General features: G+C 41.2%; 1 long non-coding RNA gene and 1 pseudogene across 2 annotated transcripts in view; both read right to left on the bottom strand.

Annotated features, from left to right (window-relative positions):
- Positions 1-19,095, bottom strand: part of LOC140599054 (uncharacterized) — a 96,102-nt gene that overhangs the window by 24,942 nt on the left and 52,065 nt on the right. Inside the window, exons 4-5 of one of the 2 annotated variants that reach the window (XR_012001733.1) lie at positions 7,734-7,790; positions 4,230-4,417 (exon numbers count right to left, since the gene is read on the bottom strand). This is a non-coding gene — a long non-coding RNA (uncharacterized lncRNA). Of the gene's footprint in view, positions 1-4,229; positions 4,418-7,733; positions 7,791-19,095 lie in introns of those variants that run through there. The other variant, XR_012001732.1, reaches the window with a different exon arrangement.
- On the bottom strand, positions 12,858-13,439 carry LOC112930569 (zinc finger matrin-type protein 2 pseudogene; annotated as a pseudogene).

Below are 19,095 nucleotides of genomic sequence, written 5' to 3'. Positions count from 1 at the left end.
CCGTCTTCTATAGGAGACCATGCCATACACACTAACTATAGGAAGTAAGTAAATTATATAATATGTTAGAAGGTGAGAAGTGCTATGGGAAAACAGAGTAAGGAGAAGTTAGAAATGGCAGTGCACCGTGTAGGTGGGGCCTTCAATTTCCTCCAAGATTTTTTCCTAAAATATTTTAAAAATTTTTTGTAACTTTTATTTTGAGCTAATTTTAAACTTATAAAAACAAGTGGCAAGAATAGGGCAGAGGGTTCCTGGATACCCTCACCTACTTCCCCAAGTGTTAACATCTTACATAACCATAACACAGTTATCAAGCATTGATAGAGTTTGAATATAACCACTTTCACCGCTAATGTTATTTTTCTGTTCCCAGACCTTATGCAGCTTCCCCAATTGCATCTACTTGCTAATTCTCCTAATCTCCTTTAGTCTCTAACAGTTTCATAGGCTTTCCATGTCTCTCATAACCTTGATAATTTTGAAGAGTACTCCTCATTTTTCAGAATGTCCCTCAATTTGCATTTCTGATGTTTTCTCACAATTGAGCTAAGGTTATAAATTTTTGGCAAGAACACCACAGACATGATGTTGTGTCCTTCTCGAAACAAGGGGTTTATGATTTTAATATATTTTATCATTGGTGATTTTAACTTCAGTCACTTGGTTAAGTCGATGTATGCAAGGTTTATCCACTATAAAGTTACTGTCTTTCCCTTTGTAGTTAATAAATCTCTTGGGGTGATACTTTGAGACTTTGCAAAATTTTCATCCATTGATTTTTTTATTTTAAGTAAGTTTCATGCAGGGCTTGAACTCACAACCCTGAGATCAAGATCTGAGCTGAGAGCAAGAGTTGGATGCTTAACTGACTGAGCCACTTGGGTGTCCCTGTCCATTGATTTTTTTTTTTTTTTTTTTTTAGCATCCATCTGTAGAGCTTGTCTGCAACAAGAATTACTATAATATGTACCTAATGATGATTTTTCTACTTCCATCTTTCCTTTTACATCTGTTCATTGGAATTCTACTGTAAGAAAGAGCTATCTCTTCTTAGCCATCTATTTATTTATCTATTTATTCAATTACATATTTATATCAGTCTGGTCTCCTGAATATTCCTATTATTCTATGGACAAAATCCAATGGTCTCAATATTTATTTTGTTGCTCAAATTGTCCCAACTTGTCCATTAGGAACTTCTGTTGGTAGACTTTTGTTTTCTTTTGACATGCCCCCGTCTTATTTAGAGTACTTCCCTCCTTTCTGGCTCCACAAATATAAGATGAGCCTCCTTTCCAGGCTCATCTTATATCCCTGCCCTTGTCCCTACTCTACTATTCCTCCTTTTATTGGATAATGACTCTTTAGAAACCAAGATCTGGGCACTAGTTATGCTCATTGCAACTGGAACTATTGTTTCCAGGCCCTCTCAGCAGACAGAGCTAGGAAATTACATATCTATAAACCATGTGTATATACCCACTAGTACTATCTACATCCACACTGTATTTCTGTATGTATCTTTCTATGTGTATATATCTGTGTGTATGTATGTCTACATATATACACTTACATGTATTCACGTATGTATATGTGTATGTATATGTATGTATATAATAATATGAATTGATATCAATAACTTGGACTCTAATACACAGGGTTCATTTTAACCTTTCCCTTTTCCTTATCTGTAACTTCTTTCTCCAACACTGAGAAACTTGGCTGTGATTTTATACAACCTATTCACGTATTTTTAATGTTCTAGTAAACATTTAAGGAGATCCACATTTCCAATAGAAGATAGCATTTTGGATGGATCTTTTTGTCTTTAGCCTGACAATACCTAGTCAAGATAACTGTTTTCCATAGTTACTTAAGTCAATTCTTTTCATCCTCCTTTTTAGTGCAGTTCTGTTATTCATTAATGAACACTAATGAACACTAATGAACATTAATGAACACTAATGTTAGTGTCTCTAAGTTCCCTCGATACCTTGGTTGGTTTTTTGTTTATTTTTTAGGGCATAGGAAAAGTATACTGAAATATTACCATGTTTTAATAAGAAGGGGTATATGAAAATACAGACTCAGAGATTTTATTAACCTTTTAAAACTCAGCTCTTGGGACACCTGGATGGCTCAGTGGTTGGGCATTTGCTTTCGGCTCAGGGCATGATCCCAAGGTCCTGGGATCCAGTCGAACATCAGGCCCCCTACAAGGAGCCTGCTTATTCCTCTGCCTGTGTCTTTGCCTCTCTCTCTGTGTCTCTCATGAATAAATAAATAAAACCTTTTAAAAAAATAAAAATAAAAACTCAGTTCTTGGTACAGTGTTGGCAATTCAATCACTATTTATTGAATAAAAGATCTTATTTATATGTACATGAAAAATTGTGATAAACTAAAAGTATAGTCATAATAGTAATTGAAACTAAAATGATGACATTGGAAAAAACATGGCTGGGGAAAAGAATTTAGAAAAAAATATTAACAGAGTCAAACAAAATCAGAGGGAAAAATAGCCTCAGGTTCTCACTTTGACTTTTTTGACTAAATTATATACCTTTTCAATCAGTACGTATGAGTTTCACAAAAATTTGAGAAATACCAAATTTGTCAAAGATCTCTCAAAAACTGTCATATGCTCGTATCAGAATTTAAGTTACCTAGAAAGCAGAATCACCTATAATGTTATTTTCATATCTGTGCCTATCTGTCTATACTTATTTATTTCTGTAGAATCTGAAGTGTTTTCTATCCATTCCTGTGTCTCATAAGGAATTTAAAGAACTTTCAAACAAAAGAAGACATTTAATTATTTCACATTATAAGTTCGCATGTTTCCTCTAGGTAAATGCCATAATAGGTCAAAACTAATGTAAATTTCCAAATAATTTAAATTTCATTGTTCAAAATGGGGGTGGGGATGGGGGACTTAGGGAAGATTTCACCTCCTTCTGTTGTTAGTTGTACGATCCCTTCCATTGTCTTTTTTTTGTTTTCTGGGTCATGTTCCAAAAAAAAAAAAAAGTAAATACAAGGTTCTTTATAAAATCTGTACACAAATTTTCTTTTTCGAAGTAAGGAGATGAGTGACAAGATACATTACAGCAATAACAACCTAGACAATGGAAAGAGTTTTCTGAGCAGTCTGAGTAAGATCCCCAGCAGCTGGATTTCTCCCGCATGTGTTCAGGCTGGCTGTTAAGCATCAAGTGGCCTCGGTGTTGCAGATTTTTCCACACATGCTTTTTTTTTTTTTTTTTTTGCTACCAAACTATAGCGTTCACCAAAACAGTACCTTTCCCTGAGTTCCTCACTGACATGTCTCCTTGGCCCTCCTCCTCCTTTTTCCTGCCAAATTGTGCTTTCAGGAAAGAATCTGCATCAGGTTACTGCAACTTCCATGAATTAAAGTCCACAGGACTGGGAAAATGAGAAAGAAACCAGCACCTGGGGGCATATTCCAGGCCCTGTGCGAGGGGACCTGCATATATTCCTTTAAAAAATATTTTAAGCCTTATGTCTAAAATGAGAAATGGTGGGGATTTGACCACCATGTTCAAAAAACCTTAGTGAGAAATTTGAAAAAAAAAAATGATTTTAACAGATGGAGTCCCTTGTTCTGTGAAAGGTGATGCTACCCTCCTCACCCCACTGGGAGGGCTGGGAGCAGCATCTCCTTGAACTTGTCTTCCCCCTTCCCTGGCTACTCTAGCTCCTCATCTACTAGATTCTGAATAGTATCAGCTGAAGAGTGAGCTGCTTTTACTGCTGGTCAGAATGGATTCTGTTCTCTGACTGAGCTCGTTTCACAAATATTTATGGAGCTCCTGCTTCATAAGTCTCATTTCCTCTAAAGGATGATTGGGAGAGGATGTACAGGATATAAAGCATCACTCCTATCTTCAAGAAGCTCACAGTCCCTGGATAAACACACACACGAAGTGTAATTAGGGAATATGTGTGGGTCTAGGAGGGGCATCTCTACGCTTTCTAATCTCTGTCGGGCTCTAGGAGCCTCAAGAATCCTGTGTGTAGTGTTCTGATATCCCTTTAACCTGCTGTAAACACAGCCACTTTCTCTGGCTCTCAAACAATAATAAACATGGTAGGCGAGCGATAAATAACTCTACGAGGGCTGTTCTGTTTCCAGCTGGAAGGAGCCTCCTTATCCCTGTTAGTGCTAGGCTGGATTTAGGGGTTTAGACTTGGTGTCAGGATACCTTTTCTCTCTCAGATACATGATTTTTTCCTAGCTCGTATCTTGATTCATGCAGCAGTGTCTCTTGATTTGTACTCTTGCCCCAGCACAGGGTGAGTTGTGAGGGAGCGTTGGCGTCTTGTCTTCCCAGCAGAGTTGAGATGAGGACCTCATCCCAAGAACATCCCCATCTCTCTGGATGTGTTTTCCCTGCAGGTGATGAATACAGAACAAGAGAAGGGGGCCATCAGGTTGGCCACGTCCACCGTGAACTTCCGCTCTCCTCCCGACTCTCTGGATCCCTGGGTGTGGGACAAGATTTGGTTCCATGTTCATTTTCTCAGGACTTGCCCAGGACTTGATGAGAAAAGTGACTTCTAACTCTACTCTTGGACTCTCCCTGGCCAGTTTCATTGATGCCAGCTGTTGCAACAGCTGAGAGACTTGGGTGTGCCATGTTTTCTGATGGGCTGTACGCTCCTGGCTGGTGTGGTTGAGGGCCTGGTCACCCTTGTATGGGGTAACCACAGAGTGGACAAAATTTGTCTGCTCAAGTACACACACCATCTCTTCACCCTGATAAGACCATGTGGTATCAGTAGTTGCAGAGAGACGTCTGGTGAGGAAGACAATGCCTCTTGCTGCCAGCTTTCCTTTGCATATGTCTCAAAATCTAGAAAAAGCTGAAGACGAGAATTTTCCCAGGAAAGGGAACCAGACCATAAACACCTAAACTACTCTGGTTTTACAGAGAAATAAAACAGTTATGAGTTCCTTGACATACTTCCTCACCCCAAATCTAATGCTTTGGAACTCCATGGATGAAATCTAAGAGATAGTAACTAGGAAGACAAAGCCAATATTTCTATTTACTTTGTTGAATGTCCTGCAGAACTTGGGTAAAGACCTCACAGTTTCATCTAGAGTTCCTAATAATAGCTGGGGGAAATGTCCATAATCCTTTGGACTCTGGGAGAAAAGAAAGCAAGTTGCAGAGTCATATTTATGATATGTCTATATGATTGCATGTGGAAAAGTACTGACATTGTATTTCTTAGGTATTTACGAGTCATGGGAGGATATTTCCAGAACAATTGCTGCTGGTTACCTCAGGATGAGGGTAGCAGAGTACGGAATAGAGAGGGGGGAGACAGCAAGACTATGAATCCTGTTCCTTTATACACTTCAGATCTGTTCCATTTGTTATGATAGGCATTTCCTTGTATGTTTATAATTAAGAAATAAAGCATTTTGTTTTAAAAAATAGCTAGAAGCTCTGCTTCTGTGCCTGAGACTGAGAGGAGGATTAAATCAGAGTCTTGCTAATCAGGTGGGAGCACGTTAGGCCGTGTGGAGTCCCTCCAGCCCCCCAGGAGGCTGCCCAAGGAGGAGGCTGAGGCTGGCTGTCGGCATCTCGGCATCTCTCCTGAGGGAGCCTGCACTTCCTCAGTCCCAACCTCTAGGACGTGTCAGGGCGGTGATCCATCAAAAATCGGGCTAGACTTGCGACTGGAGGGAGAATCTCGAAACCCAATGAGCTGATAACCAGGGAGCACTGCGGTGGGGCCCAGAATCTCACACGGTTTTTAGTTACAGCCAGCACTGAGCAGCCACTCGGGGGCCAGAGGGCATGCCAGTGCTTTGCAAACATCTTGTTTAATCTCCCACATGCCTACGAGTTGGTACTGTTATTACCCATCTTACAGACGAGAAACAGAAGTTCAGGAAGCTGAGTGATTTCTCCCAAGTTCACCCAGCTTTCAGCACAGGTCTACAGTGAAAAGACAATTACAATTGTACAGTTGTAGTATATGCATGTGTGTGTGTGTACAGTCCTATATTCACACACTTAGAGTATATGCGGTCCAGCCCCCTAATCTTTCCAGCACTTTCTCACACCTGGATAACCTGTAAGCTACAGTCTTCTAAAGAGTGATAAATATACGGATTCATTTCAAGTGTCCACAGGGCCTGGTATGTCAGAGACACTCGCTAAACAGTAGTTTAGGTGTATTTATTTGTTGGACGCGACCCTATCAGGGCTTAGACTCCAGTTAGGTTGGAAAAGAAGCTCCTCAGGATGAAGCAGTCCCATGCAGGCCTGGCACTTGGGAGGGCCTCAGTAACACAACTTTATGTGGAGAAAGTGTTCTAATTCTTCAGCTCACTCTTTCCTCATATCTTTCTCCTCTTCCTCTTCCTTTCCCTATAAAAACATCTGAGTTTGTGTTCTGGGATAAGAGAAAAATGCAGGTTCTACCCAATTTAGTTCTTCCTCTACTGATCTGATTAGAATAAACAAGAGCCTCCTAGGACTTGTAAAAAAAAAAATCCTTACTCAGATCTTGGATGAATTATTGCTGAGAGGTTTTAATTGGCTGTGGTTGGCTTCTGACCTCTTGTACGGATTGATTTATGAGGTGAATTTGCAATCCACTGTTGGAAAAATTGATAGCATGGTAGCAGATAGAAGTTACTGTTTGAATAAGGCTTGGAAAATATTCATGCCATCCCAGCCCCCACCGCAAACACCCAAATTCACGTCCACAGGCAACCTTCCCTAGGAGCACTGATGGGCCCTACGCTCACCCTATGTGTTTGTTCTTAGAGTCAGATGAAGGTTGCCATTTTGTAGTCTGCAGAGGGAAAAATAATAAAATGTCTAGAATAATCTGTTCTATTTTTTCCTGCAATTGTTCCTAAGCCTTCTGCAAGATTTTACCTCTGAGGGTTTTTCTTTTAACAGAAAAGTGATTGGCTTTTTTTTTTTTTTTGCCACCATTTTAATATTTTGTGTGGTTCTACAGAAGACACAATGACTTCTGCTTGTGAACCACAGTCCTAGGCATTTGAATGAGCCCTTTTTGGACAAGAGCAGCAGGTTCTCTCCCTCTGCTTAAGGAAGGAAGTCAGATTTGGAGGGACTGTGTGGGGCAAAAGTGAGCACATGCAAAGTGGTACCGGTTGGCTCCACTTCAACCTATGTATCTGGCTCTAGATACCTTTAGGAAAATGGGATGCCTGTGCTCAGGCCTGTGATCTCTCTCTCTATTTCGCATTATTTCTAGGATGTAGAACATAGTTCACATCCAATGAGCCACTCTTAGGAAATGGTTTAGAAATAACCCAATCATTTCCTTGCATGAATTCTCGTAGCCTGAGTTATCAGTTACACTGATTTACACTGATTACCAGCCAGCAGCTATCTAGTTCCTGTCTTCTTCCTCTGAAGAGCTTCTAAGCCTTCCATGGCACTTTGCTAGGTACAGAGCCAGTGCCTAAAAATTTTGCATTACCTTTGTTCATTTATTCATTCATTCAAGTCTTTCTTGAATGCCTGCCATGAGTAGCCTCTGAGTAGGCACTTAGTGTACAGTGGTGAAAAAAACAGTGTGGACCTTACCACACACCCTCAGTGTGAGAAGGTGAACAAGTACAACACACAAATATATCATTACAAATTATCATGTGTGTGAAAAGGGAAAAGGACAGGATGCTGCAGGGAAGCATAATAGGGGATGCTTACCTTATGTGAGGTAGCCAAGAAAGGACTCCATTGAAGAGATGACATTTAAGCTGAGACCTGTGGAAAGAAACCAGCCATGAGAATGGGGATAAACATTCCAGGCAGAAGGGACAGCATGTGCAAAGTCCCTGCACACCAGTAGGGCTAGGCCAGTATAGTCTACTAGCTAAAAAAGGCCCGTGTCGGGGTAACACAGCGAGCAACGCAGAGAGAGGGTGGATGGATGATCAGAAGACCAGAGTCATGTAGGGCTTTCCAGCCTAAGTTAAGAAGTCTGGATTTTGTTCCATGTGGTGGGAAGACATGCTTCACACAGAACCTCAGAAGGACACTGCATTGAAGCTCCAGTTAAGGAAGCCTGAGGTCATGTCTTTACAGAAAGTTCTGAGTATCTCTTTTAGTATTTTTTCAACGCCCACTAAGTATCCTGTTGGTAAATACTACATAACGAGGATAGCATCCCCTGTGTTCACTGAATGTATTAGAGCAGTATCTCATGTTATCAAATATTCTTCTACAGCATGATTTTTAACGACTTCCTAACATTGCCAATGTGGATGTACCACAAAGGATCTCACCTAGCTCCTATTAAACACTTGAGTCTAATAATTTAGTAACAATATTAATAACTTGGTAATAAATAACTTAAATAACAATGTATAGAACTTACTTGCACATTAATTTTTGCACACATATGCCTGATTATCTCCTTTGGGAAAATTCCCAGATATGAAATTAGTGGGCCAAAAGAATAGGCTTATTTTTATGATGGGATCAAAAGCGCCATGGTGTCAGCCTGCCTGAAAGCTATCAGGTTACCTGCCCTGGGTGAAGTTTCAGAGTAGCCATTTCAGTGGGAATACTGTTTTCAAATGGTGTGTTTGGAGCTATAGGGGAAATGGGAGTTACTCCTATCTGCTTGGGTTGGAATCTTGCCTCTTGTAAGCTTTGGGTACTGTAGGTTAAGTACACAAACCTTAACCTGAAAGACTCTCAGTTTGTACTTCCATAACATAAAGGAGATAATGCCTCAAAGAACTGATGCAAAGATTAAGAGCAATCATGTATGGAAAGCACTTAACAGAATATAAGATCTTCTTGACTTATGATGGCATTATGTTCCAATAAGCCCACCCTAAGTCAAAAATATGGTAAGCTGAAAATGCATTTAACACACTTAACCTATGGAACATCATAGTTTAGCCTAGCTCACCTTAAAGGTGCTCAGAACACTTACATTAGCCTACTGCTGGGCAAAATCATCTTGCACAAAGCCTATTCTATAATGAAGTATTGAATATCATCTAATTTATTATTTACTATACTGAAAGTGCAAAACAGAATGGCGGTGTGGGTACAGAACGGTTGTGAGCATATCTGTTGTTGACTCTCATGACTGCATGGCTGACTGGGAGCTATGGCTCACTGTCCTGCTCAGCATCACAAGACAGGAACACTTTGCTAGCCTGAGAAAAGATCTAAATTCAGAATTTCAAGTGCAGTTTCTTTCTTTTTTAAGTAGGCTCCATGCCCAAAGTGGGGCTCAAACCCATGACCCTGAGATCCCCGAGATCAAGAGTCATGTACTCTATGAACTGAGCCAACCAGGCACCACTCAAAGTCCAGTTTCTCCTGAATCCATATGGCCTTGTCACTATCATAAAGCTGAGAAATCATAAATCCAATGATCATAGTCAGGGATCGTCTGTACCTACCCAGAGTAAGCATTGATTGGGTTTCTCCCCTCCCCCGCTCTCTCAGGCACACACACAGACACATACACATATTTTGGGTCTGCATCTTATACTTGTGAATCGTGACACTCTCTTGAGAGAATGAAAAAAGGAAAATTCTTGTCTCTGTTATCACATCTTTGAGGCATTGAATAAAGTGTTTACCTACTTTCTCCTGGCAACTAAGAGTATAATCTTCACATTCTAAGGTGAAACCTCTCCCACATGGATATTTCTTTTCTAAAGAGAAGACAAGTCATCTTTGGCTAACATTGGGCTTAGAGACTAAATGTTTTGACTTAAATGTTTCATTATTTGTTCATGTTATGAGACAGAAATATGGCATGGGAATAAGAGCCCCTAAAGATTGGGGTTGTAAGCCTGACTCTTGCCACTCACAGTTGGCTTGGGCTTGGGTAGGTTGCTCGTGCTCTCAGCCTCATTTTTCCCCACTGCAAAATAATACAATACCACTTCTCAGTGCTGTTGTGAGGATTAAAGAGATTAACATAAGCAAGGGCACTTAACCTCTGCTGTGTCAATAAATCAATAAATATTTTTGAATCCAAATCTCATATCCACCTCCTGAGCAATGAATAGTAAGGATATAAACACAAAAAACTTCCTACATCCAGGAGAGAAGGCATCTACTCTAAGGTCCAGTTCAGTCTTTTATTTCTACAATGATCAACTGCCTCTCCTCTTTTATGTGTGGTCTTAAAAAAATTACAGTGATTCTGATTTACAAAACGGATAACAAAACTCAAGCGACGAGGACATTGATGAATCTCCTGATACACTGCAGAGGTGTTTGAATGATTAAGATGACCTGCAATCTTCCTCCTCTGTCAACCTATGGAAACTCTGAAATGGCCAAGAGGTCCAGACAGCCAGTAGCCTGAAGAACTGAAGAGTGGAAGGGATGTCTGAGTTTATGATGGTCCTCAGAGAGTGTCAACAAGCAGAGAACCACTGTTTCTGTAAAGTTTGCTCTGAGAAAAGTATATTCATTTCCACCAGGAGTGACTGCCCTGTTGTTATCATGCCAGAAACAACTTGGACATAGATTTTATTTGAGGTGGGAGTGGGGAGCAGTAAGGGTAGGAGAAGAGCCCAGATAATCAGAGAAAGCTTGGGAAGATCAAGACTTTGAAAGACACAGCTTAAACTAGTTTTGAGATTGTCTAATTAGTTTTTTCATTCTTGTTACTTCTGGAAAGCTATTTCTTCCACCCCCATACAAATAGGAACAAATAGGGGCTTAGTGGTTGAGCATCTTCCTTTGGCTCAGGGCGTGATCCCAGGGTCTTGGGATTGAGTCCTGCATCAGGCTCCCTGCAGGGATCTTCCTCTGCCTATGTCCCTGCCTCTTTTTCTGTGTCTCTTATGAATAAATGGATCAAATCTTAAAAAAAAAAAAATAGACACATGTCCCCAGATTCCAAGTTTGTAAGATATTGGCTGGAGCATGGGCTTTGAAACCTATTTTTGAGGCCGATCTCTACCTGCAGTCCAGATTTCTTCTCCCCTGTATGTTAAACAGACATCTTGAAAATCTCTGTCTCAGATAGAAACAACTCCATTCTCACTGGAGCCAAAGTTACTGAGGTCCCTCTTGTCTCCTGGCATTTATTTGTTTTGCTTTGTTTTTCTCTCACCCCTATCCAATCTGCTAGGAAACCCTATTGGCTGTGCCTTCAAAATATATTTAAGCCAATTTGACCCCTTTAAACTATTCTCCTTGCCACCATTTATCTATCCTTTTTGCCAACCTTCACCTCTTATCTGATTACCACAATATCCTCTTTATTATTCTCCTTTGTTTTATCCTGGTCCCTTCAGTCTATTTCCAACACAACAGGAAGACAAAGCAGGTCAGGTGTTGTACAAATCCAATGACGTCCACATCCTCCGGCTACAGCTCATCTCCCTAGAAAGAGTCCTTACTAGGAGTTCTGAGACAGAGGTGCTCAGCCCATTACCTGCCTGCTTTCCCTCTGGCTCTCCTCATTCATCCCATTTCTGTCACACGGGGCTCCTGGCTGTTCCTCCAACACCATGGCAGGCACACACCTGCCTCAAAGCCTCTGTTCTTGCCCTTCCCTCTGCCAGGAAGATCCTCTCCCCAGATACACACTTGGGTGGTGTCACTTTTTTCCTACCTTTGCTTTATTGTTACCTTCTTAGTGACACCTTCCCTAACCACCATTTCTAAAATTGTAGTCTCCCTGTCCCAACCTATCCCTCTCTCCCATTTTATTTCTTTCTCCTTTTGCTTACTGCTGTCCAAAACACTTATATTTTACTTACTTATCTGGTTTATCATCTGTCTCCGCACTTGACTGTAAGTTCCATGAGAGCAGGGATTTTTGTCCATTTTCTTTGCTGCGGTATTGCTAGGTCCTGGGACAGAGTCTGACCTATGCAGGTGCTCCAGCAATATTTATTGAATTGAATTAAACACAGAGCTGACCTAGTGCTGGGCTTTCCTACTTTTTTCTTTTTTTTAATTTTTTTTGTGAATAGGCCCAGTCAATGCCATTTATTATACATGTTGAACAGTCTCTGAGACCCAAGGGCTCCCATATAAAGTTTTTTTTTTCTTTTCTTTTTTTGCATCAAATAGGTTCTTCCAAGAGCCTGCTCACAAGGAAGAAAAAAAGAGTAATCCTCAATAAAATGAAACAAACAGGAAAGGCTGAACAGTCTACATATGAAAAACAAAGGTTAAAAAACTCACCAGACAGAAACCACACCAAACTCTCATCCCATTTAATTTCCTGTTACATGCACTGAGAGAGCCAAGAACATCAGGCCCCAAGGCAACAATGCTCTGAGGATCTAGCTCAGGCTCCCTCTATGTGACAAATTCATGCACACACGCCCGCACATACTACTGACCCAGGCAGAAATACACATGCATGCACAGGCAGTAGAGAACCACAAGAGGTTTGGGGAAAAAAGAGGGCTGGTCAAAAATGTGCTATCAGCTGGACACTGGGGACCCAGAGAACCCTTCTGCTGCAGGCTAAGCAAGAGTCAAAATTAAAACAAATGGAAAACACAGGATAAATGTCAGCTGCTCAAAGAGATTGGACAGATGAAGAGGGAAAGATGCAGGGGGAGGTTTGGGAAAGCAGCCTTAGAAGAGGTTTTTCTTTATTGGGAACTCAGGCAGAGGCCCTGTGACTCCAGTGATATGCCGAGGCTGAAGGAATATGCCACAGCATTACCTCTGCATCCTGTGTTCTCTCCAAAGTAGAGGGAAACCACCAACACCCACCCTCTAGTCCACCCCCATTGCAGCTCTTAAGGACTTTTCCAAGTACCCTCCCCCAAAATGACCCCCCCCACACACACACAGTTAACAAAAGGCCAAGCATAGAAAGTCTCAGTAACTCTTCTTGGTGGAACCAAAGCCAGAGAAGCTGGCTTCTCATCATCCTCTTCAAAAGTCAAGTCCTCCTCAGCCCTCTTTTTCTTCTCCTTCTGTTTCTCTTTCTTGTAGGCTTTGGCCTTTTCCTCCTCTTCTCTGAGCTCTTTCATCCTTTCCTCAAAATCATAATCCTTCTGTTTCTCTTCCATCTTCTTCTTGTTGACTTCAAAACGTTTCTTCACCTGATCCAAGGTGGAACGTTCCACACGCATAGACATGCCCAGATTTCGCTGATGTTTCTTTCCATTAATGTGATCCAGGAAGTTGATGGAGTCCTTCACCACACAATCACAGACATTGCAGTAATACCCTCCCATCTCAGATTGTGGCGTGGTCTTGGTAATGACAATTTCTTCCCAAGCTTGGATTCCAGGTCCACTTTATAGTCTCTATGCCGGAGAAGCTCCCGTTTGACTGGCTGTATTGGTTTTCCATCCTTCTTTTCTCTCTCTTACTTGAGCCTCTTCTCGGCAAGCTTCTCATCTTTGTCCCACTTTCGGGAAAGTCCAAGTTTTTTGTCCCGCTGCCCGACGCCATCTTCACTGCACCCCCCACCCCCTTTTTAAAAGATTTTATTTATTCATTCATGAGACAACAGAGAAAGAAAAAGACAGAGACATAGGCAGAGGGAGAAGCAGGCTCCATGCAGGGAGCCCAACATGGGACTTGATCCCGGGTCTCCAGGATCAGGTCCTGGGCTGCAGGTGGTGCTAAACCACTGAGCCACCCAGGCTGCCCTGGGCTCTCCTACTTTATGTGGTGTGAGAATGAGCAAAGTGCTTAACCTTTTTGAGTGTGTGAAATACGTGGGACTGTGCTAGGTTTACAGTGGATTTCGATAAATGTTTATTCTCTTGATCTTCTAATTCAAGTAATGGCAGAAAGGCTTTTGAGATGCTGGAAAAGGATAGCCAAGCACAAGGAAATTATTGCTCTGTCTTTATTTTTCTTTGCTTTCATCTTCTTCCTCTATCAAATCCTCAGGTCCTTAGTGAGATTTTCCCTAACCATGCCATCTGGTGTTTTCTCCATTCTGCTTCTTGGTCATCCACATTTTGGCTATAACATCCATTTGGACACATACTTAACTTTCCTTTAGCACTCTTTGCAGTCGGTATTATTCACCGCCTGCTTCCTATCATGTATCTCCAAGAAGACAGCAAGTCCTTCTAGCCAAGGACTGTTTCATGTACTTCCTTTATGTTCCCTGCCTTGGCAATGCTTGCTGACCTGAAGATCTTACGATGAATCCATGAGGAGTGGGTTATTGAGAGAAATATGATATTCTGGAGACACCTGCAGTGCGGTACTTATGAGTCTGACTTTGGGGACTGGCAGGTGTGGCTGGCCCTGCCAGTGTATGGGTAGCCCTCTGGTATAACCCCCATTACATCTGTCTCCTCCTCTGGAGGGCTATAGTGAGGGATGGCCAAGATAAATGGGTGAACGGTTCTTTAGGAAGAACTGTCTGGCACATAGCAATAGTGAATAGTGCCAGTGCTCAGTGAATAGTAACTGTGATTTTTCTTGACCCTAAGCTGTGAAGTTTACATCAAACAGAACAAGAGAACATATTGGAATATGTTCCCTGGTGAACTTGTCTGAGGCTTCTCAGACTGTGAATCTGTCCCAGTACACCATTTTAGACGACTTTATGTTAAACTGAATTGAAACTGTGGAATTAATGCTATTAAACATTTAGGATGGGGCACCTGGTTGGCTAAGCAGTTGAGCATCTGCTTTCAGTTCAGGGTGTGATCCCTGTGTCCTGGGATCGAGTCCCACATGGGGCTCTCCACAGGGAGCCTGCTTCTCCCTTTGCCTGTGTCTCTGCCTCTCTCTCTGTATCTCTCATGAATGAATAAATAAAATCTTTAAAAAATTTAAACATTCAGGATGGAAGGTTCTCGGGAGAGCCTGTGAGATTGGATGGAAGGGATAAAGCAAAAGCTTTTGATTATTTCCTGATTGTGACTTTCCCCCTGGCTTTCTTTTGTTTCTTTCCTCTCGCCCTTCCCCTCAAGTTTTGAAGGCTTGTCACAAAAATGAACAAAATATAAGGAAACCATTGATATACTTAGGTTATGTGCATATAGATATTTATGTTCTTTTGAGCTTTCAACATTTAAAAATTGAGTTTACTTTTCTCAGTAAAACATCATTGGTTGATTCTTCACTCCCTCTATTTTTAGCCTGTACATTTTATAGTTGCAACATGAGGCAAAACCTCCTATTAAGATTTTGACTATTCACCCGGCCTTTCATTTTTTTTAAAGATATTATTTCTTTATTCATGAGAGACACAGAGAGAGGCAGAGACACAGGCAGAGGGAGAAGCAGGCTCCATGCAGGGAGCCCAATGTGGGACTCAATCCCAGGACCCTGGGATCACACGCTGGGCCAAAGGCAGTGCTAAACTACTGAGCCATCCAGGCTGCCCTCTTTCAGCCTTTCAGATGTGGGTTCTTAGATGTTGAATTACAATTGCTATATCTGTATGTTAACTATTGACTAGTGAGTTCAAAGACCATCTCTCACTGTTAATGTTTTTTTCTTTATTTCAATAATTCCAAACATTGGGTTCTTGATATGTGTCAGTTATGGAGATAGAAAGATGAATAAGGTATGAGGCCTCCCCTAAGAAGCTTCATCTACTGGATCCTAATGATCTATTATGATAGATTAGTTAGACTGCCAATGATGCATCTGAATACTAGCCTCATTAAAAAATACTGAGGAAGTTTTCACCTGTTAAAAGGAGTGTGTGTGTGTATTTACAACCTCCAAACAATGTTTTTTGTGCTTTAACAAACTGTTTTTAAAAAGTCCTCAAGTCCAGTTTATAGTTGGGGAAGAATAAATAATAATAAAATTTCTTATTTTTTCCATAGTCTTATTTATTTACTTTAAAGATTTTATTTATTTATTTGACAGAGAAATAGAGAGCATAAGCAGGGGGAGCAGCAGGCAGAGGGAGAGGGAAAAGCAGGATCCCCTCCATAGTTGTAAAATGTAAAAGTCATCTTATATCTCCTAAGAGTTCTTTTATAAAACTAATCCTTTTGTTCTAGGGAAATTTTTGTAGAATAGATAAATAAGCCTATAGGAAAATTTAAGGACTCTTAAGTCTGTCTCATAATTGAAAACATCTTATCCAGCTACATTGTTTACTACTTTATGAACTTTAATAATGTTTATTTAATTCTGGGGGAGGCTGTTGCTTTTCCGGGTGATACATGTTCTTTGCAATAAATGACAATGAAAATTAGTTATTTTTTAAACTTTAATTCTCTTATTTATGTTTCACGTGTTGCTGCGTTATACAGAGAGCAAGGTTCAGCATTACCTTCAGCTTTATTGACATTTTGGGCTGGAGAATTCTTTGTTGTGGGGACTGTCCTGCGCATTGCAGGATATTTAGCAGCATTTCTGGCCTCTACCCACCAGATGCCCATAGCCCTCCAGTTCCCAAAGTTATGACAACCAAAAATGGTTCCATACATTGCTAAATGTGCCCTGAGAAGCAATGACTGGTCTGGAATTTCCAAAACATTGAGTAATAATAACAGTGATAAGGGCATCCCTAATTTGCTTCTGATTTTACAGGGAATAATGCTTCTGGTGTTTTTTCATTAAGTCTATCAGTTTAGCATAAGTAGTCTTCATGAGATCAAGGAAGTAGACTTTTACTCTTATCTTAAAATAAATAAAATGTAAATTTGCAATGAGTGCTGATTGATGATAATGTAGGATAAATTCTTCATAGTCAAAAAGAATTAATACAATTCAGTGGACCCCTTGGAGTAGGGAGTGTGTGTGTGTGTGTAAAAAGTTGGGTGGGGACTGTTGTGTAACTCTTGATTCTGGACACTTGACTCATAGAAGCAGAGAAGAGTCTGTGCTAAGAGAACACAGCCAAGGCTTTTGCACAGTGAAGGGAATCCAAATGTGGGGATTATTGCTGTAGCTGAGAAATAGCCCCTAGGTATTCAGAGTAGATGAGTTCTTTAGCCACTCTTTTCAAATGATAATTTATAGCTCGGTTTTGTTTTTCTGAACTCATTTTATTGGGCCTCTGCTTTCAACATTTCAAATATAATAATGACTTTGAGAGTCACTGTTATTAGCTTCCAAAGGCCTCAAGAAGTCTGCTTCTGTGGCTCAAGTGATGATGGCCGCAGACTTGGCAAAAAGCTGGGGGGTCATGTTCAAACCTCCAAAACCAGACTGGGGTAGGGGCCACAGACAGACGGCACAGGTGAGGGGAAGCATAAATCCCACTCCTAAGCTGTTCAGACTCCACTTGGCCTGAGCAGGCCTCCCTCCGTGGGGGGTTCAGAGGCCCCCTGGGCTGGCGGATTTATGTCAGCAAGAGCAGCGCAGTAGAAAGAGATTACAAATGCTTTCAAAGGGTGCATGAGGGGGTTGCTCCTGGGTCTGAGCGGTCTGGGACACAGAGCTGAGTCTGTGAGGACCTGGGCTGGTGCCAGCGAAGGGAGTAGGGTGGCCTGAGGAATGGAAGGTCACTGGCCAGTTGGGGGTTGTGATAATTATATCCTTGTTTCCTTGAAGGTACCAGCGTCCTTGATTTTCCAGCTTCAAAGAGAGCTGCCTCTGAAGTAGGGGGACGTTCACACCTGCTTTGCCACAGTGATTTCTGCCTTCCTGGCTGCAGACTCAACAAGACAACAATACGTCTGTGGACATTTTCAAGGCCATATTTATAAACCAGGCCTGGGAAGCTTCTCTTCCACCCTTGCTTCCTAAGTGAAAATGGAAAAGTTAGTGTGCCCCATGAGAATTCAACAATGAACCTAATTTAATGGTTTTACCTTAAATTCAGATACTTTGTAGGTCAGGCACACTAAATCATCACACACACACACACACACCCTTATCCCCTCTCCTTCCAATTCTTACACCATCCCAAAGGGGCTATAATAGAACTGGAAATCTAGTAATTACTAAAGGCAGCGGTATACAATACACCTGGAATGTTGTTTATCTTTTCTCCCATCCCATTAGTCTCCAGAGAAGCTGTGCCGACAATAGTTAAGAAGTATAAGCATAATCCTGCCTTTCATATTTTCCTTCAGGCACTTAGATTCCCACGAGACCTTTAGAAAGGAAAGAGGTTTTTAAATGGGACCCTGTTTGTCTACTGGGCCCATGACTATGATCTAAAAATGAGATGACCTTTTACTAAATGCATCCTTGCTGCTCCTCACCCCATCTTTCCACTGATCATCTGAACCCTCCCATCATTAAATGTGCAAATTTAAAACCATGTTTTGGTTAATAAATTCCATTTGCTAAAGATGAGATGACTGGCTTCTGGCACATGAAACCTTCCCAAGAATAAGACTGTTAGACTGGATATCACACATAATTTCTTGGATCCTACGTTCCAATCCTTCTTTTGCTGCCACCAGCTCCGCAGACCAAATCTTCCTTCCCTAGGGCAAAAGCATGTCCTGGTCAAAGCCTTTCTAAGAAATTAGAAAGAGGGAAATATTGTCTCTTTTTCTAGCAAGTTCTTGTTCTGGCCTTGACAGTGAAAGTGGTTCCACATACAAAATATTCCCTCTTTTTGACTTTTGCTCTGAGATTGCACAAGTTATACACTGTTACGTGGATGAATTCCCAAGTTAGTGACATACAAAAACTAGAATCTTCCCTCATTGAAACATATAGTCTCTCCCCAGCATCCTCTTGCTCTCTTCCTCCCTCCCTCCCTTCTTCCCTGCCTCCTATCTCCTCTTTCTCTCTCTATCTCAATTGCTCTAAGAGTTTCCAAAGTCATGGGTAATGACCACTATGACTCCATCCTCCAAAGTCAGCTCCTACCTGTCACCTGGGACCCTGGGATGCTGAGCTCTTGCTTGTGATTTAATAACGAGACCCAGTGGAGCAGCCCAGGTGCTGTATCTCATACCCTTACTGATTGCCAAGGGAACATTTAATCTGTTGACTTTATTCAGTTATGCTAGTCTGGCAAACGTACCTGGAGCTGTAAATTATTCAGATGTTTAATTTATTTGGTGTAGAAGGAGCTCTCTTATACCTTAGTTATCTAATAGCAGAAGATGAAAAACCACTTTGTTTGCAAATCATAAAAACTTTAACAGATTGTGCCTTAAAGAGTAAAACAGACTTCCTTGACCTTAAAGGTGTAACGGGGTCTAAACGAGCA

The sequence above is a fragment of the Vulpes vulpes genome, chromosome 5 (assembly GCF_048418805.1).
Source record: "Vulpes vulpes isolate BD-2025 chromosome 5, VulVul3, whole genome shotgun sequence".
In the NCBI taxonomy this organism is placed as follows: domain Eukaryota; kingdom Metazoa; phylum Chordata; class Mammalia; order Carnivora; family Canidae; genus Vulpes; species Vulpes vulpes.
This window is presented reverse-complemented; position numbering and strand designations above follow the sequence as displayed.